Below are 22,564 nucleotides of genomic sequence, written 5' to 3'. Positions count from 1 at the left end.
TTGTCACCTATCACCACATTTTGCTTCTATGTCCCCACATTTTTGGGGTGGCATATGAATGGCTTTTATTTTGCTACTTGTCTCCATTTTATGTTAGGCAAGGCTTCCTTCTGCTTCCTGCCACTTTGACATACGAACCTCTTGCTGTTATTGGTACTTAATTATTCTCAGTTTGACAATTTAAGGAATCATCCAGTAGTGCCCAGATCTGTTCCTGTGCCACTTACGTGAGTAAGTGCCACTCACAAAGGTGGGTGTGGTTGCTTAATAGACTTTTGAACACCCTCCCCTTGATTGAGATATCTCTACCCTTTACTACCTGGCGAATGAAGAAGGAGGTGTTGATTGTGATCTAGGTACAACATCACAACATCATTGGGCAGGTGTATATGCTGTCTCCCATTGCCTACATCTGCAATGAGCTTTTGTTTTCAGAATGGAGCCAATTTCTCAACAAGCACCTTTGAGTTGCAAAATAATAATAATAATAATAATAATAATAATAATAATAATAATAATGCAGTAGATCAAGACTGTGCGCAGACTATGTAGAAAAACCAAATTGCAGTTTCTATTGATTCTTGAATAAAATGCTGTGGGTATGCAGCCATATTCTTGAAGTCATCTTCTAAACAGTCAGCATTTTGTAAACTTTTGCCAGAAAAGGTAGCCCCATAATCACAGAATATGCTTACATTTGGATTCAGAATAACTGCTCTGACATGCAGCAAAACCATCTTTTTCAGAAGAAGCCCCTGAATACATAGACTTCACTATTAATTTGCTGAATATGCCCAGATTTCTTTTTTCCCTTCTTTCCTTGCTGCCATCTGAAAAGGGCACTGGTAGCGTCATGTTATATAGCCTGAAATTAATCTTTCCACTTGATTTAAATGAGTAATGGATCAGGCCAATGGACGACATCGGCTTTAATGTGAGTTTGGACTTCATTCCTAGGCTAGCATCAGAGACATCTCATTTGGGGGAAGTGTTTCTAACATTCACAGGATCCTTGAGCTGCGTTTGAGGGGAGAAATTGGCTCTGAAACAGTGCTGACCTCATGTCTAAGCAAAGAGAAGTCAACTCTGGGACTCTGAACAGAGCGCTCCTTTAATCTGCAGCTTCTTCCGTCTCTTATATTCTGACATCTGTAATGATCCTTCTGCCAACCAAGCAGGAAAGGAACAAAAGCAACTCTGCTTGAAAGGGAATGACGATCCCGGTGCTCTCGCTGGGGGATCTGTGGGCTTGAGCACACATTTAGTTTACTGCTCGACTGATGCATCAGAGCAACGAGAGCGGCAGCATTAACCTTGGAGTAGCTGTATAAGTTCAGTCCCTGTAAATGATGATAACGTAGAGAAGCAACATACTGCTGGGGAGGGGGCATAGCTCAGAATCTGCACATGTGCTTTGTGTGCAGAAGGTCCACAATTCAATCCTTAGTCTCTCAAGATAAAAGGGACCAGTGAGCAGGTGATGGGGAAAAAAATTTACCATTCAGAGTAGGATAAATAGTTTGACCTCTAACCAGACAACTTCCTAATGATACATACCCTCCAACATTTCTCCAATAAAAATAGGGATGTCCTATTCAACAACAACAATGCTGCTATTGATCCCATCTGACTGGGTTGCCTTAGTCACTCTGTGGCTTCCAACATATTTAAAACGTAATAATAAAAAAACAGTAAACATTTAAAAACCTTCCCTATACAGGGCTGCCTCAGATGGCTCAGAGGGGGTCGGATCTTCTTTGGCAATAACTCGTATCTGAGTAAGATTGCCTTCCATGAACACGGTCTTAACAGTGAGTCCGTAAGTGATTGTGGAGGCCAGTTCTGGATCCACACGTCCTTTCACAGTGGGGACATAGGTTTCTGGGTGGGAGTTGATCATGGTGAGGGTTTGCCAAATGTGCCTTCCTCTTAGCTCATTTCTCCTTTTCACCCTGAGTTCGTGCTTCTGCAAAGTCCATGATACCTTTAGGCTGTTCTCCAATTGGAGCACTCACAGGTCAGTATTTCCCAGTTATCAGTGCTTATACCACATTTTTAAAGATTTGCCTTGAGAGAATCTTTAAACCTCTTTTGTTCTCCACCGGTATTTCGCTGTCCATTCTTAAGTTTGGAATAGAATAGTTGCTTTGGAAGACTACAATTCAGGCATCTGCACAACATGACCAGTCCAATGAAGTTGATGTTGAAGAATCATTGCTTCAAAGCTGGTGATCTTTGCTTCTTCCAGTAAACTGGCATTTGTTCGCCTGTCTTCCCAAGTGATGTGTAAAAAGTTTTGTTGACACCGTTGATGGAAACTTTTGAGGACTTGGAGATGGTGTTTATAAGTGGTCCATGTTTCACAAGCGTTCAGTAAAGTTGGTAGTACAATAGCTTTGTAAACAAGCATTTTGCTTTCCCTGAGAATGTCCCAGTCCTCAAACAATCTGCACTTCAGTCAGGAGAAAGTTGTGCTCACAGAGCTCAGGAGATGCTGGATTTTGGCATCAGTGTTGGCCCTTGTGGAAAGATAACTGCATAGGTAGGGAAAGTGGTTGACATTTCCCAATGTTACACCATTTGTGTAACTCTGGAATTGGATTTGTGGTGCTGCAGAGGGGTTGTTTTGTGCTTGTTGGTGCAGCACTTTGGTTTTTTGGATATTGAACAATGAGCCAACTTTCTATGAAGATAACTCTATAGCCTCCAATATTTCTCTGATGAAAATACAGATCTCCTAAGGAAAAGCAGGACATTCCAGGATCAGATCAGAAACTGGGACAGCTTCTGTAAATCTGGGACCATCCCTGGAAAATAGGGAGAGTTTCTGATGCTACCTTCCTATAGGATAGAGACTGGCCATTGTGATGTCATGCTAGGCTTTCCTGCCTGAAGGAAGGACAGGCTGGCCAATGGCCATTGTGATCTCATTCTGATGCTACCTGCTGACATCTGCTGATGCAGCTTGCCTGAGAGACCATTATGACCTCATGCGGATGCTGCTAGTGTGAAGGAGACAAACTGGCCACAGTGACTTTATGCTGACGTTGCCTGCCTGAAAGAGAGAGACTGGCCCTGTCTCCACATGCTGTTAGGCACTTTGATGAGAAAGGGGCCCTTTGAACACCGGGCCAGATATGGGTTTCTTAACTTTCTTGCCCCCTGACCCACTCAAGTGTAAGCTACATCTTTCTCTCCACAGGCGGGCCCCATTGTGTCAACCAACGCGTGAGTACAAAGACGCACAGTTCAGCCAGTTTTTAGGCTGGCAGATTCAGGATCTTGTTGTCACGGAAGTAAAACAGCAGTAGCAAATTGGAGGGGAAGTCTTTCAACCAACCCACTGTAACAGACAGAAACAGGCACGGTGTCTTTCTCACTGAGGTAAGCCCACGAAGGAGCTTTTTTCTTTTGTTTCTTTTTCTCTTATTCAGGTGGGCAGTAGCATGTGTGGGCCAAGAAGTGGCCAGCAAGAAGAGGAGGATTGGCTGGTGGGCATGCCAACTATTACAGTGTTTCTACTTAGACTATGAGTAGAGGAAATGAGGGGCAGGTGAAGCTTGTGAGCCTGGGAAGAAAGAAAACTCTGATCCTAAACCTCTGCTGCCTTGCAGGATATCTCCAGGAGAAGAAAAGGTCAAAGAGTAAAATCCTATACAAATCTGGAGTGGAGTCCCTAAGACAGCTGGATGGCATCTTGTATTTCTCCTTCCAGCGACTCTTGCAAACCAAGCAGGTATCGAATGAATGAATGAATGAATGAATGAATGAATAAATAAATAAATACCCTGCCCTCCCCGGCCAGAGCGGGCTCAGGGCGGCTAACACCAATAAAATCACAGTAAAAACATAACAGGGGAAAGAGAGGGGGGGACACACCAATTTAAAATATAGGTTAAAATGCAATTTAAAATTCAGCCTCAGTTTAAAGTAGCTGATAAATCAAGACCATAAGGGGAGGGAAACATAAGGGTCAGACCAAGTCCAAACCAAAGGCCAGGCGGAACAGCTCTGTCTTGCAGGCCCTGCAGAAAGATGTCAAGTCCCACAGGGCCCTAGTCTCTTGTGACAGAGCGTTCCACCATGTCGGGGCCAGTGCTGAAAAGGCCCTGGCCCTAGTTTAAACCAATCTAACCTCCTTGAGGCTTGGGACCTCCAAAGAATTGTTATTTGTGGACCTTAAGGTCTTCCACGGGGCATACCAGGCGGTCTCGTAGGTACGTGGGTCCTAGGAAAGCAGAGTAAATGTATTACTCTGCTTTCCTTTGGACCATGTTAGTGAGGCTGAGAGTGGGGAGTCTCGCCTGAGCATACTGCCTAAGCTTGTGCCCCAGGGGAGTCATTTTGGTGCTGTTAACACAGCGGCTTCACTTCAGCCCCAGAGGCGCATTCCATTGTCTTTTGAGACAGACGGATGCCAACAACCAACAACAACAACTTACAAGGTGTACTCCAGAATGAACTGGCACCAAGAGAGGTAGCCGTGGTAGAGGTGGGCATCGGGATGTTAGCAGTGCCTCAGATTAAAAAGGGCAGCTGCTTCCAGTCAGAGCTGGGTACCTTTTGAGAAACAAACTGGCAGGCTTCAGGTGAGTAGAAGAAGGGCAAGCAGTGGCATGAGTCCCTATTAAATTTTGTCTGTGGTATGATTAGTTTCCACCGAGTCACTTTGATACATTGACACCCTGTTTGTACAATTTAACATTTCCAAAATACAGATGCGCTTTCACTTACATGAGATTAAATATACTGCCTTCAACATCCTCCCCCCAATAGTTGCAGAAAATATCTGAGCACTAATCCTTCTATTTGCCAGAAAGATTTAGTTATTATCCTCCTGTAAGCAGGAACCAGACTTCACATAGACAATGAAAATCTTTTTTAAGGTAAATTTATGATCCCCGAACTGTAAAGGTAAAGATGTGGTCTTCTCAAAATTGAGGTTGTGTCCTCTTCACTTCAAACTTACCTCACAAAACACAATAATACACCAGAAGCCACAAACGGCAGGCCTAAAGTTTTGGTATCATGTTATTTACTCACTAAGGTACTCCATAGAAGCTAAAAATCAAAATATACTTAAACCCCAGGTTTTCAATTAGTTAGCTCTCATCTCCAACAGAATTCCCTCTCCTCAACAACCTTCAGGATCAACCCTATAGTTAACAGGACCACAGACCAAAGGCGCAGATGAGAGTCTGTTTCCTTGCTGGCACACAACTTTGAAAGGGAGAGCATAACTCTCGTACTTGGCACTGATCTCAAATCCCTGACTTTGTGCTCCACTTGCTACAAGGTCAGGTATACCCCATTCCTATTTTTGTTCCTTTTCGTGTGAGTACACTCTGGCACATTGCTACCTTCACTTTGAGGTAGTGGTGAATTATGTTACACTATGGCACTAAGGTGTGTGTATGTACTGAACGATTTTTTGCTACCCACATACTTGTAAACCTTGCTGTCCAAATGACCACCCACATACACTGTCTCTCTCATTTCTTCATAACGAACCAATCTTTTCCCCACTTCCTGGTGTGATGGGTTCTTTATTCGGCATAAAGTTTAAAGGTATACACAGATTTCTAATGGCTCCTCATGAAAAAGCAATGCTTGTGTGCTGGGTATATATTCACAATAATTATTTATTATTTATACCCCGCCCATCTGGCTGGGTTTCCCCAGCCACTCTGGGCAGCTCCCAATAGAATATTAAAAACACGATAAAATTAAAAACACAATAAACATCAAACATTAAAAACTTCCCTAAACAGGGCTGCCTTCGGATGCGTTCTAAAAGTCACATAGTTGTTTATTTCCTTGACATCTGATGGGATGGCTTTCCACAGGGCAGGTGCCACCACTGAGAAGGCCCTCTGTCTGGTTCCCTGTAACCTCACTTCTCGCAGTGAGGGAACCACCAGAAGGCCCTTGGAGCTGGACCTCAGTGTCCGGGCTGAACGATGGACACAGATGTAGCTGCAGCCATACAGCTCATGTTGTTGTTTAGTCGTTTAGTTGTGTCCGACTCTTCATGACTCCATGGACCAGAGCATGCCAGGCACTCCTGTCTTCCACTGCCTCCCACAGTTTGGTCAACCTCATGCTGGTAGCTTCGAGAACACTATCCAACCATCTCGTCCTCTGTTGTCCCCTTCTCCTTGTGCCCTCCATCTTTCCCAACACCAGGGTCTTTTCCAGGGAGTCTTCTCTTCTCATGAGGTGGCCAAAGTCTTGGAGCCTCAGCTTCACAATCTGTCCTTCCAGTGAGCACTCAGGGCTGATTTCCTTCAGAATGAAGAGGTTTGATCTTCTTGCAGTCCATGGGACTCTCAAGAGTCTCCTCCAGCACTATAATTCAAAAGCATCAATTCTTCGGCGATCAGCCTTCTTTATGGTCCAGCTCTCACTTCCATACATCACTACTGGGAAAACCATAGCTCATAACAGCTCATACATACAGCTCATAACAGCCCCTTTTTCTGGGTTGCACCCAGTGAAAAGTCCTTTTCTTCAGCATTCATCTGCCACGCTTCAACCGCACCTCACCAGTAGTAGGTAAATCTAATGAGGGAAGAATAAACCATAGGTAAAGTGAGCAGGGGTCTGATCTGGGAAGCAAACACAGCAGGGAAACATCTGTCAGGCATCCCACATGCAGAACTGACAAGAGAGATAAGTTCACAAAACACTGGTTGCCCCTCTGCTTTTATAGTATGCCTTCCTCTTAAGGATGCTTTCCCCTCGAGTGACTGAATTGGGTGTTGCTAAGCTGCAGAGCCATCAATCAAAGAACAGAGGCAGGGTTTTTCTGTGTGCATCACAGGGATGAAGGATGCATTTGCAGCGGCTTACATTCTACCAGCAGGGATGCCAATTGCTGCTATTCTTGCCCCCCCACCCCCCCCCCACCTTTGGTTTAAATTGCTAGGCAATTTTGCTCCCTAACTTCATGGCAGGCAGCTGGGAAGGGATACTGGAGCTAAATTTCATTTGCTCTATATTTCGTTTTAGTTACTGACATATATTTAATTGATATATGAACTAAATCTGAATGCATATTCCTAAAACCAGAGTGATAGTCATGTTATACGTTCTCAGCAGCAACAGCCAAGAACCTGCGTGGCACCTTAAAAATGAGCAGATGTTCTGTGGCATAAGCTTTTGTGAGCTAGAGAACCCACTTCATTAGATGCATGAGTTGTTACCCTCAGTTGGCAGATTTTGTGTGTGCACACGCAACAGGCACACACAGGCACACACACACACACACACACACACACACACACCGGCACAGCACAGGAAACTGGAAACTGTGTCATCAGATAAGTGATAAAAATGCAGGCAGCACATTGGATGTGTGATATTTTTCCATGCAAAGCTCAAGTGTATACAATGGCATCTACCGCTTGTAGTTATTTTGAATATCTGTAATATCATATACAGTGGTACCTCGGGTTAAGTACTTAATTCGTTCTGGAGGTCTGTTCTTAACGCGCCACATTATTGAAAAATAAAAAGTTAATGAGTAATGAGGGATTTTTTTTACAGTTAGCAAATTTAGGCTTCAATCCTACCTCCAATCCTCATCCCACTGGGAGTAAGTCCATTCAATAGGATGGACTTCTGATAGGTACACGTGGCCATGATTGCACTGTTTAGCCTTAGTAAAGTTTCTCTGTGTGTGCATTACCTTCAGCTTGTCAGTTGAGCTTTTTTAATTTTATTTTTAAGCAAAGTTGTTGAGCTTTTTCTTTTTTTAGTTCTGCCCAAAATTGTTGAGCCATTTTTTAGCTCTTTTTTTTGAAAAAAAGAACAGCAAAAACAGCATTGCTGACATGGGCTGCATTACGTCTGGATTTTCCCGATTTCCGCTCAGACACTGCTGCCAACTGCAGTATTCTGGATATGTTTGGGAAAATCCGGATGTATGGCAACCCTGCTCTTGAGTCCCCAAATTGGGACATGCGTCTTCCTGCCTGTGCTCCCATGTGAGCCATGTGACGTGTGAAGTCACAGAACCCCAAAGACATGCATTTGTTTGTTTTAGGGGGCTACAGAAGATCACGGCTCTGAAAAAGGCTATGGGGGGGGGCAAACTCTCAGAGCAAAGTCATGTGAGATCATGGCACCCAAAATGGCCACTGTGTTCTTGCGCAAGAAAACAGGATACCCTGTTTTTTCCAGGGCATTTGCAGAGTATGCTGGAGATCTACATGTGTGTAGAGAGATTGTCATGTTCTACGGCGAAAGTACCGTATTTTTTGCTCCATAAGACACACTTTTTTTTCCTAAAAAGTAAGGGGAAATGTCTGTGTGTCTTATGGAGTGAATGCGTGGTCCCTGGAGCTGAATTGCCCAGGGGCAAAAAGCAGATCGTGCTTTTTTTTTTTTTGAAAGAGGGAAGTGGGTGTTGAAACAAAGCCGCTGATCGTTTGCCGATCAGGGAGAGAGATAAGGGACACTAGAGATAAAGGAGGCTGCCTGGGAGGGGGGAGGTAAAGACAGCAAACTTGCAAAGGGGGGAAACAGGAAGACTAAAGCAATAAGGAGAGAAATTAGAAGAAAAGGAGGAGCAAAAAACTGCTCCAGCTAAGGAAAAGACACTAAGGCAAACAAGAGGGAAGGGAGTGCTGAAAGGAAACAGCTGATCGGTGGGATTGGAAGAGAGATAAGGGACTCTAGTGGAGGCTGCCTGAGAGGGGGGAGGTAAAAGCCCATGGATCCTCAGGATTTTTACATTAGGTCACCCCAAATTCACCATCAGATCACATAGCATGTCCATGGCTACAGCCTGCACCAAAAAAATCACACACCCACTGTTTCCTGGGGCTGCAATGGTGCAAAAATGGGGTTACAAAGCACAGATCCGCATGGATCCTCAGGATTTTTGCATTGGGTCACCCCAAATTCACCATCAGATCACATGTCTGTGGCCACAGCATGAACCACAAAAATCATACATCCACTGTTTCGTTCAGAATATTTTTTTCTTGTTTTCCTCCTCTAAAAACTTGGTGCGTCTTATAGTCAGGTGCGTCTTATGGAGCGAAAAATACGGTAGGTGGTCATGGGGCAGGACCTGAGGAAAAGCACATCAAAGTCCATAAATGGAAGAGAACATGAGGGTGCAGAGAGAGGAGATGGAGTAAAATGGGCAAAGAATATCATTGTGAATCAAAAAGTAGTGCAGGATAGAATGTGCAGTGATAGAGTCTTTTCTTTTCCCAGACCCATCATCTCAGAGGTCATGACAAGGTACTGGTAGGTAGCAATTTTGAATTACCTTTTAAAAAAGACAAAGCTTAGTTTTGTTGACAATTCTCCTTTTACTTCAAACCTTGAAAGTCCTGTCTGGGCTTTGTTGGTTCATTTGCCTGCAATTCCTTTTTATTAGCTGCCTTGCTCTGTGTGTTCACTGCTGCATTCAGGCTTTATATTGCCGTGTAATATTCTAAATGCTCCAGAATGAATTCAGACTTTCCTCCCATTGTTTTAGTGTTTCACTTTCCCTCTTGACAGTCCTGCAATTTACTCTGCACTAAGGACCAGGAAAGGCCCTGCCTCTGGGTAAGCATTCTGACTGCTGGATATAATAACTAGTGTCACAAACATAATAAAATTTTATATGATTCTTTTATTGGCTCCCTCCTGGAAGAATTATGGCAGCAGCGGTGGCCTGTTGAGCAAATGTGTGTGGCTGCAGGCGGACTGCATCTGTCTCCTCTCTTACAGAAGTCACCATCTCCTCTCTCTCTGCCCCCTCTGTGCAAGGAAAAGCCACATTAGTCATAGCAACAGAGATTAAAATAATTTGTTAAAAGGGGCTTATTTTACTCCTGTGCTTGTTTAAACTTAAAACTGATTTCCCACCCTCCTTTCTTTCCTGGAACAAAGCCAATAGCTTGTTGCTTATTATTGATAAATGGTTTGAACGCAGACATCGATGCATAAACTGTGTTTTGCACTCCTTCCTTGTCTCATTTTATGCATCTAGGAACTTCTTTGAGGGAGGTCAATATGTATGACATCCTTTTCTGAAAACTGTGCTGAAAGTGCCAGGAAGCACCAGCCTAATGAGCCTATAGCCCTCCGCTAGACCACCCTGCAGGAGTCTGCTGTAATAATGTTTCAGATTTATCTGCATGTCTTCCTAGTTTATCTCTTGGGTGGCTGCTTTCTTGTGCATCAAAAAAGAGCAACAATAGAATCATAGAACTGTGGAGTTGGAAGGGACCACGAGAGACATCTATCTCAACACCCTGCGATGCAGGAATTCTTGGCTCAAACCCACAACCCTGAGATTATGAGTCTCAGGCTCTATGAACTGGGCTATTGCATCACAGAAAAACAGACCAGGTATTCTAGATTTACGTAAGTTTTGCATATGCTAATCTATATATAAAGATGCAAATTTGGCAATAATTACTATAATTTAAATAGAAACCCACTACATCTCAGTGTAGTGAGGAAGTCTGTGGCCAGGTAATCTATGTGTCTGCTCAGTTTTCTGTCTATGTTCTATATGTTGAAGAGCACTTCAAAACTGCCCACCTCCTCCCTGACTTTCCCTTCTTCTTTATTTAATGAAATAAATGTTATTTGCCGTTAAACTGAACTTGGGCCAGACATCCATTCAAATAGAGGCCCACCCTCTCCAAAGTAGGACATGTGGCCATCCTATTTATGTGGCATTATTTATTATTTCTTAAATTTCCATATTACCCTTTATCCAAGGATCACAGGATGGTTTGTAATAATAATTTGAAAAAACCATAATGACAAACCAAAACAATACCACCCCCCGCCACAGTTTAGAAGACCATAGATTGTTTGATTAGCCAAAGGCCTGGGAAAAGAGAGATGTTTTTGCCTGGTGCCTAAAGATATGTAACAGAGGCGCCAGGTGAGCCTCCCTGGGCAGAGCATTCCAGAAATGGGGAGCAACCACCAAAAAGGCCTATTCTTGTGTTGCTACCCTCCGGACCTCTTGTGGATGAGGCACACGAAGAAGAGCCTTAGATGATGATCACAGGATCCAGGACAGTTCATATGAGGAGGGAGACATGAATCTTGGCAAAACACAGCCATTAGAAACTGTGTGCCATCGTGATTCAAGAAAAGGAGTCCTGGTTCCATTGAAAGAGACATAGAACTGGAAGAAGCTGTGAGGTCATCCAGTTGCAGCTCTCAACCTGGTACCCACATTTACAGCATCAGTGATGGTGTTTGTTCAGATTCTCTCAGGACTTCCCCCAAGAAATGTGCCTCTGTGATGGTGGCAAAGAGAGGGGCCCGGCTCTGTGGTTTACAATTTAATCCTGGGTTTCTTATTGGCACAAAATTGGAAGCAAGAAGAATTACCGACAAAAGAAGAATGGAGGATGAAACTGATGGGCTATGCAGAATTAGACAAACTAACAGTAAGAATTTGAAACCTGCGGGACCAGAGATTCTCAGAAAACTGGAGTAAATTTACGGACTATTTGAAAAGTAATTGTGAGGATCAGATTACGCTAGTAGGTTTGAAAGACGTTTTGTAAGGTGAATTATTTGAAATATTGCAAAAAAGACGATGAGGATTGTTAGTCAATATAATTAAAGGTAATATGAAATTAAGAAATGCATAATAAGTGATAAGAACGGAAAATCATCAGAGGTGTTGACGGAAGTCCAAAAAAATGTTGCATAAGATGAGAAGTTTTGTTGTATGAATGATACATGAATGATAATTAATATGCTAGAAACTAATGAAAATGTTATATTAAAAAAAATCATGTGGAGTCACCGAAAGGTTTAGAAAGTGTAAACTGAAGATGTGGCAGAGAAAACAACAACAACAATGAGGGAAATTAAGTAACAGAGAATCACAGGTATTAACAAAGACAGTTTGGAGTCTCAGGCCATTTAGAAGATGCTATAAAATTTGTCTGAGTTGTCTATTGCTCAGCAGAGGTAATGAAGCCTCACTTTTTGTCAGCAGGATAATTAAACACAACATTGCTGTTGCTGCCCTGGCTGGATGAGGTCAGCTTTTCCAGGGCCTCCGATGATCAAGACACTGGGGTTTTATTCCTGTTCTTATTTGTATTCATATTCCAGCATGAGTCAAAACACCAAGCAACAGATGATCCATTACTACAAACAAGGAACAAATGTGCTAAATTAAAATAAATTGATATAGATTATAGAGATTACATTCTTAAAAGGCCTGCAGCGCAGATCTGGAAAGGCTATTAGACAGACCGCAGCAGAGAATGGAGAGCCGTTCACAAATACTAATACAGCCTTGCTTCCAGGAAAACACATCTTATTATTTTCATATTTCACAAACAAGATGGGAATAGAGGGGATATCCAAGATCTGGCTTTAAAAGAATTTTAGAATGACGGTCGGGGTATTTATATAGATGTAATTTACTGTGTACAAATTACTTACATTCCCCATTTGTGCTTTGATGAAGGCCATTAGCTTTATTGCCCTTTGTCTGGACATCCCACAGGCATCTTGGTGGGTGAGGAACATCATTCGAAACAGCGTGCTAAACTAAATGCACCTCAGTTTGATCCAGTAAGGTACTGACATTTCTTGCCTTCTTGTTAGGAATGGGCAGATCAGTTAATTTCAGCTTCTCCCTGTTTCTCATTTTTCCAGTAACCTTTCCAATTCACCACAATTATAATAATAATAATAATTTATTATTTATACCCTGCCCATCTGGCTGGGCTTCCCCAGCCACTCTGGGCGGCTTCCAAAAAATATATATTAAAATACTGTACTACATCAAACATTAAAAGCCTCCCTAAACAGGGCCGCCTTCAGATGTCTTCTAAAAGTCTGGTAGTTGTTGTTCTCTTTGACATCTGGTGGGAGGGCATTCCACAGGGAGGGCGCCACTACCGAGAAGGTCCTCTGCCTGGTTCCCTGTAACTTGGCTTCTTGCAGTGAGGGAACCGCCAGAAGGCCCTCAGTGCTGGACCTCAGTGACCGGGTAGAACGATGGGGGTGGAGAAGCTCCTTCAGACCGAGGCCTTTTAGGGCTTTAAAGGTCAGCACCAACACTTTGAATTGTGCTCGGAAACGTATTGGGAGCCAATGTAGGTCTTTCAAGACCGGTGTTATATGGTCTTGGCGGCCGCTCCCAGTCACCAGTCTAGCTGCCGCATTCTGGATTAGTTGTAGTTTCCACGTCACCTTCAAAGGTAGCCCCACGTAGAGCGCATTGCAGTAGTCCAAGCGGGAGATAACCAGAGCATGCACCACTCTAGCGAGGCAGTCCGCAGGCAGATAGAGTCTCAGCCTACGTACCAGATGGAGCTGGTAAACCGCTGCTCTGGACACAGATTTGACCTGTGCCTCCATGGACAGCTGTGAGTCCAAAATGACTCCCAGGCTGTGCACCTGGTCCTTCAGGGGCACAGTTACCCCATTCAGGACCAGGGAATCCTCCACACCTGCCTGCCTCCTGTCCCCCCAAAACATTACTTCTGTCTTGTCAGGATTCAACCTCAATCTGTTAGCCACCATCCATCCTCCAACTGCCTCCAGTTCACCTTAAAAAAATATATTCTTACGTTGGAAAACTGCACTGCAGAATCTGAAGAAAAGCGCATTTTAAAAGACAGCTGTATTTTGGTTGGCATATTGTTCCAGAAAGTGCAAATTTGTTCCCTTTCCCTAGGAAATTCCTTGTTCAGTCTTGGTGAAATGGGGGGGGGGGGGAGACGGGTATTACTAGGAAACAAGAGTATCAAGCCAAAGTCCGCACATTGGTTGCTACTCCTGTCTATAATTATGTGTCCCTCCTCCAGTGCCTGAGAAATAAATCCCCTCAAATATATTTCCTCAAACACAATGCAAAGATTGTTTGCTCATCCTGTTCAGTTCCTATTTGTACTGCCTCAATGTCTATATATTGAACATGTGAACTCAGACACATTTAATTGCATGCCAGGATCTACCCTCCCAATCTGAACAGAGAAGTGCAAAGTGTTCCCTTCTGTGAGCAAGTGCAGTGATAGCTGATGTGATTGCCTTCTGGTGTGTTTGGGTGTTCAGACCCAGAAACCTCCCCCCTAAATAAATTCACACTTGACTCAAGTTTTAGGTTTGCTTTTTGGCAGAATTTAGGCCACAACTTTATTGATTACAGAAAGTGACTGGTTGCATAGGCTCTGTTTGACTAAGCTCCCTGCCATGCAGGTAGCGCTGACCCAGGGCACCAGCATAGGTCAGCCAAGGGTGAACACCTGGATAAGTGGAAAGCTGGGACAGGGCTAATTCCGCCACCCAAATGTCCCCCTGGACTCAGGCATGGGCACAACCCCCTCTCAGGGGTTGACCAAACCGTCGAGTCCCTGGATTCCTTTAACGTAATACCCTTCACATAGGGATGGCGAGAGCGTTCTCCCATCCCTATCACCTGAACCAGAGCCTATTTGCAACCTTACAAGTTGTGACAATTTGCTACGCGGCAGGCGAAATCCAAATGACAACAGCGAATCAGCCAAGTGGGGGAAATTCCTGCTGTGCCCCTGTCCCAACGACAGATGACACACGGTGCCATAGCAAGGTCAAGCACAACAAGCTCTAAAAGTAGGGAGAGGTGGGCGGGTGTTCCGAATGCACGCACCGAAAGAGGAAGCTCTGGGTCACGTGCATGGGCATAAATAGGTCCCTCAAACCGTTTGGACTACGTCCCATTGGCCAGATTGCACACAGCTTCGAGGGACCTACCAATTGAGTGTTGTGGCTTACCACTTGAACCCACCCACAACACAGTGTGCCGGTTGTCCAGGTCTCACCGCAATATGTGCCCTCTTTAAGGGAGGACCCAATTTGTCTAATGGGGGAATGCTCACACCTTTTTGTGATCCGATCTCTTTTATTTGTGGCAGCCATTTTGTGTCATGTTATACCACCCTTTCCCCATGACAGTCAACTTGTGATGTACCACACTCCCACAGCAGCATACCCTGCAAGTGTCCCGGAAAAGAACGAGATGTCTTGTTTTCTCATTTGAGAACACAGCAGCCATTTTGGGTGCTGTGCTCTCTTGCAATTTCATACTGAGATCTGTTATTATTATTATTATTATTATTATTATTATTATTATTATTATTTTCAATTTTATACATTTCAATAATTTTACAATCCTTTTAACATTTCAAAACTTGACTTCCCCCTCTTTCTGTGGTTTCTTAAATTTATTCTCAATACTTTCTGCATATCCAAATTAACTTAATTTGCTCATTTATTCATTTACTTTAACTATATACTCTTATAAAAATGCAGGTTATTACAACAATCCTGCCAATGTTCTTATCTGTTTACAGTTTATTTGTAAATATTCAATAAACCATTTCCATTCTTTTATAAAAAGTTTGTTATCTTGATTTCTTATTTTTCCAGTAAGTTTCGCCATTTCTGCATATTCCATACGTTTTTGTATCCATTCTTCTTTTGCCACTGTAGTTGTATACATGAATAAATTTCTATACAGTTTGGGTAGTTCTGTCCCTATAATTCCCCAAAAGAAAGCTTGGGGGCTTTTTTTTACAATTCACACTGAGATCTTGCCCAGAAAAAAAGCGTGACGCCCCAAAATGCATGGTTTTGGGTGCTGTGCGAGCATGGCCCTGAAAAAATCATGTCTTTGGGGCTCTGTGATCTCTTGTGGGTCATATGACTTACGTGGGAGAACAGGTAGGAATATGCATGTCCCGGTTTTGGGAGCCAAGATTTGGAGGATATGCAGCAGTTTTTCCCCCGCCACTGGTACCCACAGCACTTTCCAAGTTGCAAATTTGCCCACTGGCCCCAAAGGATTGGCAACCCCTGAGCTGTGTTATTAGCTAGTTTAAAAAGAGAGATAAAACAGTTGTGAAATATTGAACATACTTGTGAGGTAAGTCCTTAAGCCCTTCCCTCACTTAATCCAGAGGACCAGTGTCCTTCTCACTCTGTATACAGTGTGAGGAAGCCAAACATGACACAGGCTCTTACCTAGTCTCTTAATTGCATAACAGCTTAAGATGGCTTTACATGAAGCAACACAACTTGGTCTTTTCTATGGCCCTCACTAATATGTCCTCCCATTTTGGAACATTATTTTCAGTAATATATGGATCTATATGCATGCTTTACCTTGTTATATGGGTTTTTGCAAACATTACTTAGGCGGAGAGCTGCATTGCAAAATTCAGAGAGATGCAATTTTGAAGGACAAGTGTGTTTTGGTCTGCATATTGTTTCAAAATGTGTGAGCATTTAAAGTTCACCTTTAAATGCATACTGGGATGAATTTCTACCCCTTCTCTAGCATTGAGTGGGTGTGAGTCAGTCCCCAGAAGCACCTATTGGTTTCCAAATTCGTTCCTATGAATTTCCATATTGGTCCCTACAAATTTCTGCTTTGTATTAAGTCCTTGTGGGTTCAATGTGGCTAACTCCCAGGCAGGTGCATTTAGGGTCATAGCCCATGTACCTCATGTGATGTGGGAAAACAGCTAATGTACATTGCGAGTCATAAGGAACGGGTAATTTTCATGCATTCTTTAAGCAAGCACAGAGATATGACTGGCAATTAGGAAAATAATTTTGTAATGGGTAAAGATGTTGTATAAGATATGCCTCAGATGTGCATCTGGTAGGGCTTCTGGAAGTTTCTCAGCTATTCTCGAATCTGTGTCTTATATCTGAGTATGCCCTGCCCATGTATGAAAAGCATGAGCCCGTCTCTGTTTTCCACAGATGAGTTTGGCTACCGCACGGTTAGAACAACTCCAAAACATGCAGAGAAAGCATAATCTAATTTACATGATGATATTCTGATTGCAAATGGCAAAAGAGCAGCTCCATAGAGTGAGCTGGATTCATGGCATGCATATCTGGTGGTTTAGATCAACTGATAAGTGAACGAGGTACTTTTCAGGACAATCTAACACAGCTGGAGGCATCAAAACAAACAAAAATGGACAGTCTGACTCAGTAAACAACAATAAAATTCTTTTGTAGCTTGATAAGCTCATTGAGGCCCAACTGAATATTTCATTGAAAGACAGAGGAGAGCCTGGCAGCTCAGCATTTCATGTCTCGCTCCCGAAACGAAGGCTGCAATTATGTGCACAGTTAGCTTGGCTAAATCCTATTGATTTCTCTCACGCTGTTACAAGGTAGAGCCTATCCATGAAATTTGTTTAAAATAATAGTGTATATGTATTTTCATATCATAGTTACTTATTGAAAGCAATCCCTTATTGGGATGAAATAGTTTTACGTTCAAAACAGTGCAATGGCAGAATATGAAAATGTTGCCCTTTGCTTCGGCCGAGTGACCAGTTACATGGTCACCGGTGGTGGCTGGTGGGATTTGTGATCCATAACGTGGATCATCTCCTGACCCAGGAAAATTTCGTGCACCAAGGCATATTGATGGAACAGGGTTGGCACTCGTCTATAACCAGAGGCCCATTTCCTAGGAAAAGCTCCAGTAGCCTTTCTCGACTCGACAAATGAGCTGGAACAACTGCTAGCACTGCATGGTGTTTTTCTCTGGTGGAAATCAGAATGACTGTACATTGCTGCAGATTTGTTTTTATGGACCTGCAGTTTTATGGTGGATTTTCATTATTGTATTTTGCTCTATGCTTCATACCTCTAACTGATTTTGATGCCTCTGTATCTACACCCTGGGAACTGCAGGTTGAAGGGCGGATTACAAATACTTTAAAGCAAATGTCTTGACCAAAAAAATAGCCACTTGCTTGCCACAGCTGGGATTTTTAAAAGTGCAATAGAGCCTCATAGTTGGCCATTGTGAATCTAAAGGAATGAACTGCATTCTGAGAGCAGTATCAGCTGATGGGGTGGTTCACCGAGCAAAATTGTGTGGGGAAATGAAGGAGAACATCCCTTTCTCCACTTCAGGTCAGCTCTGCATTGAAGCTAGGAACTTTAAGGGAGCTGATGCTTCAGCAGTGAAGCAGCTCAGATTATGAACTTATATTGCAAGGACTGCCACAGTGCAATTTCCAAATACCAAAAACAAACAAATGAGGTATGTGCAACAGTGTATGACCCTGATGCTTGAATCTTTTGTCCTTTGACTTGATATGTGTATCTGAAGTCCTGATTTTGCTCTGTGAACAACAACAACAACAATGTATGCATTAAGGTAAAAAGGTAAATGACCCTTTGACGGTTGAGTCCAGTCAAAGGCAACTATGGGGTGCAGTGCTAATCTCACTTTTCAGGCCAAGGGAGCCAGCGTTTGTCCACAGACAGCTTTCCAGGTCATGTGGCTGTGGGAATGTTAAGGATAGTAGGAAAGGACATACTGAATAAGTATTATCCTTCCTTCACTCACGCTAGTGAGTGATGTAGCAGAGCAGCTTCCCCTCAATATAGCAGGAAGCTAGTTTGCAGATTCGTTTGAATCTCTTTAGTTAAGTAATCCAATCTGGTTTGCCCAGATGGATTATTGCTGGTGTCCCCTTTTATTCCTCTTAAAAGAATAAAGACACAAGAGTCTTTCCTTAAAAGTACAGTGGTACCTTGGATTAAGTACTTAATTCGTTCCGGAGGTCCGTTCTTAACCTGAAACTGTTCTTAACCTGAAGCACCACTTTAGCTAATGGGGCCTCCCGCTGCCGCAGCGCCGCCAGAGCACAATTTCTGTTCACATCCTGAAGCGAAGTTCTTAACCCGAGGTACTATTTCTGGGTTAGCAAAGTCTGTAACCTGGAGCACCTGTAACCTGAAGCGTCTGTAACCCGAGGTACCACTGTATTGGCAAATAGCAATAAAAAGCTATGTCACCCCTCAGTAGTAAAAAGTTTAAAAATGCAATTTCACCAAAGGGGGGGGGAGGGGCAGACCTTTTGCTATAAGAGAGGAAGAAAGAAAACAAAGCTCTGCCTGCATTTTGCATCTCAAGTGCGAATTTCTCTACCCATCTCACTAATGGTTATTGCCCTTATCTCCCCTTCCCCTTCCCTATCGATTTCTCACATTTGAGTGGTAATGAAAACAGCTCCAATTTGACAGGAGAAGGGGGAGAAATGATTTCTCTCATCCCTTCTCCATAAATATTGTGGGGGGGGGGGGCAGAGAGAAACAATACCACTGCATTTATGACATGGATTTGCCTCGGCTGACACTCTTGAAAGCACACCTCTGAGAAAGTTGCGTTCGAGAGAGCGCTGCTGCTCTTTTTATAGCACTGTGGACGAGAGGCCAAGAGATAGTCTCCTGAAAGCCATTTTGTCTTACGATCTAATTCCATTTAAGAATCCACCAGGGTTCCAGGGAAGATTAAAGAATTTGCACAGAAATGGAGCGAGGTTTTTCTTTGTCTTTTATATACATATATATATGTAAAGCTGTATCATGAAAGGACTTTAGGTAGCTATTTTCCTATTACTAGTAGTTTATGTCACAAGACATCCATATCAGACAGACAAAGAGAGAGATTTCCTTGCTCCTTCCTCATATCCACTAGGACTAGGTTAGCCTCAGGGACCTTATAGGATACCTCCTAAGGGAGCTGACAAATGAAAAAAAAAAGCAACAGCAGCAGCAGAATTACCTGGGTAACAGAGTTAAGTGACTTACAAAGTCTCACTGTTCCTCACCTCCTCCAAGTTAGCCTAAACTCTGACTACTACCTAGATAAAAATATAATTGGAGCAGATTGTAACTAAAGAGGATGTTTCCTCCAGCTGGAGGGAGCTGATGATTATTTTTTTAAGTGTCGGATTCTGTCAAATCATAGCTGAAAGTCTGTTTTCCCCGCTTACTATTTTTTTAAACAACTGAGCTGATAACAAATCACAGAGAGCTGTCAGGAAACATTGAGAGGTAATATACACAACCAACATAAAAGGGGGGTAGGGGAGAGAGAAAAGAGTTTCAACTGAGCATAATAATTAAGAGTGGCCGATTTCCATGGAGCCGATTAGATTTTCCTCACATATTTTTACACAGGCGTTTTGAATGGATAACGTTGCACTCCCCTTTCCATAGCTATGCATGTTGTTCGTTTCTGTAAGCCCTCTGTATGCATCCTTACCAAAGTCGCTAGGGGAGAGGTTTTTGCTTTGGAAATGAAATTAAATCTGTACCCCTGAAAGGGGTGGTGGTGGCGGAGAGTCACAGTGGTTGATTGATAGGCACAGTGAGCCAGAAGAATATCACATCTCTTCAGATTGACTGGATAAAAAAAAACAGGTGCAGAAAATGCAAAACAGATAATTCTCTTAGCAATATCTGTTAAAAATTGACTGGCTTTCCTGCAAATAATGTTCTGATAGCCAAAATAGAGGTTCAGCTCTGGGTTGCAGGACCTCCTAGCAAAATGTCATTTGGTCCCTGATAACAGCAGTGTGGGCCTAAACCGCACTGTGACCTGTGGCAGGTTGCTATGAGTCCACCGTTGAAATTTCACACAATTCTGCATTGTGGGTACCCTGGGTAATTAAAATGGCAGGGTAGCTCACAGACCCAGCTGCCAGGCATGGGCCTCAAAAATTCAAACTTACAAACACAGTTATTTCACTTCTAGTGAGAGGAAAGGGAGTAGAGCAGTATGTACTCTGAATTCTGTGTATTGGCAGATAAAAATGTCCTTTCGGTCAATTTTCTCTGATTTCTGCTTATCTGTATATTAATGGCAAAACCAAAGCCAGTTTTTGAGGGTTGTGGATACCTACTTTGTTGGAGGGATAAAGAGGAAAGCATGGGACCTTGCCACAAAAGAAAAGTCTTTCTCTGTTTTAAAACAACAAAACCCCAAGCCCCAGACATGCTGCTTCCTTCCTGCTTCAGTCTTTGAGAGCGAATATGAGACTGGCCATTGTGACCCCATGCTGATCTCCCCAGCTTTAAGGAGATGCTGGCCACTGTGACCTCATGGTGATGCTGTATGAAAGACATCAGCCAGCCATTGTGACCTCATGCTGATGTCAATTTGCAGGAGAAAGCCCACTTACTGCCAGCTGGCTGGGAGCATCCAGCAAGGCAATGGCAGGTCAGGGCAGCATCTTGGCTTCGGTGTGGCCGGGGGATGATTTCACTCCCTCCTCTGGCCACACTGAGTGCTGGGGCTCACCCATGGCTGCAGCCAATCGTGGGCGAGCTCAGGGGCATGGTTTGGGAGTGAAAAAGAGGGAAATCTTGGGTCGGATTCCATCACCCATTGTTCCCTACTCTGTGTGTTTGCGGGCTGCCCTGTAGAGGACCTTGCTGTGCAAATTTTCAGTCACAGTAGCCAGAGCCAGGGAGAAATTTGCCTTCAGACTGACTGGGCCTGTCTGGGGGTTTTGCCCACCTCATAGCAATTGTGACAACTTATGGCGGATAAGGCAATGTGTTGGATCCTTAGTCTAATTGGACGAGGAATAGATCCTCTCCCAACCCACTCCAAAGGATCAGAGTATCCCCTTGACGGGATCCTGGAAAGGTGCTTTTGCCAGATGGGCAGGTAAGAAATAAATAAATAAATAAATAAATAAATATTACCTCTGTATAAAACAATAACAAAGAAATAAGGAAAATGGTTACAATATGTTGTAAGAATGTATTAGAAAATATGAAAAGGCGAAGGTAATAATCATATGTACATTCAATATTAGAAATTTTCAATGCACCAGGAGTTGATGGGAAGTCTATCATAAATTAGTAAGAATGTTGAACAAAAGAGACTGTATAAGATTGAATCAATTTTTATTTGTATATTTACATAAGGTTACTTACACAAGATTGTTTTTGGTTTATATAAGTTTGTTTTTGTTATGTATGAAACTTAATAAAGCATGGGAAACCTTTTTTAAAAAAGGGACCATGGCACCCCCAAAATGGTGATATGGTGGGTTGCCTCAATTTGATGTATGTCATAGGGTGATTCTTAACCTTGGTTAACCCTGCCAAATCAGCCAGCAGCCTAAACCTGCTGACACCTGTAATCAATAAAGTTGTGGCCTGCTTAATTCTCAATTGATTGTCCTGTGTTTATGGTAAGTATATCACACCCTGCCCGCTCCTCCACTGCCTGCAGCTCCACTGTCCCTAGCCTGCAAAGGCTGACTACATACCTCGATATTGATGCTGCCTTCCTGAAGGAGAGACTGGCCACTGTAACCTCAAGCTGATTTTGCCTGCTTGGGGGATGAAGGAAAGATGAAGGAAAGAGAAACTATTTTATGTTGCCTACACATTGCCAACCGCTTTCATTAGAATGGTGACTTTTGTGTCCTGGAACTACAATAATTTTTCCTAGCAAACTCAGGGCAGAATTCACATAGGGCTTCTGCTAGTGCAATGGGGCTTTCCCCCCCCATGCCCCTCAGCATGCTCCCCCCCATGGCTTGGGTAAGGGGCTTCAGGAGAACCCCAAGAGCAGTATTTGGCAAGGAGGAGAAGGGGAAATAATTCATGCAGTGATGGGCCATTCACCATACAGTGGTACCTTGGGTTACATACTGTTATGTACTGAGTTGAATAGGATCCAAAATGCAGCAGTCTGATTGGTCTAGAACAATAGGACCCAGAATGCAGCAGTCTGATTGGT

General features: G+C 43.2%; 1 long non-coding RNA gene across 1 annotated transcript; it reads right to left on the bottom strand.

Annotated features, from left to right (window-relative positions):
* Positions 1–9,614: 9,614 nt before the first annotated feature.
* On the bottom strand, positions 9,615–19,665 carry LOC310703500. Its single transcript, XR_014524196.1, has 2 exons — positions 19,586–19,665; positions 9,615–9,762 (listed from the first exon to the last, which is right to left on the bottom strand). It is a non-coding gene; the product is annotated as an uncharacterized lncRNA (long non-coding RNA).
* Positions 19,666–22,564: the final 2,899 nt, after the last annotated feature.

This window comes from Podarcis liolepis (genome assembly GCF_965112155.1).
Source record: "Podarcis liolepis genome assembly, chromosome: 3".
NCBI classification, from domain to species: Eukaryota; Metazoa; Chordata; class Lepidosauria; order Squamata; family Lacertidae; genus Podarcis; species Podarcis liolepis.
Note: the sequence above shows the minus strand (reverse complement) of the source record. Positions and strands in the feature narration are given on the sequence as shown.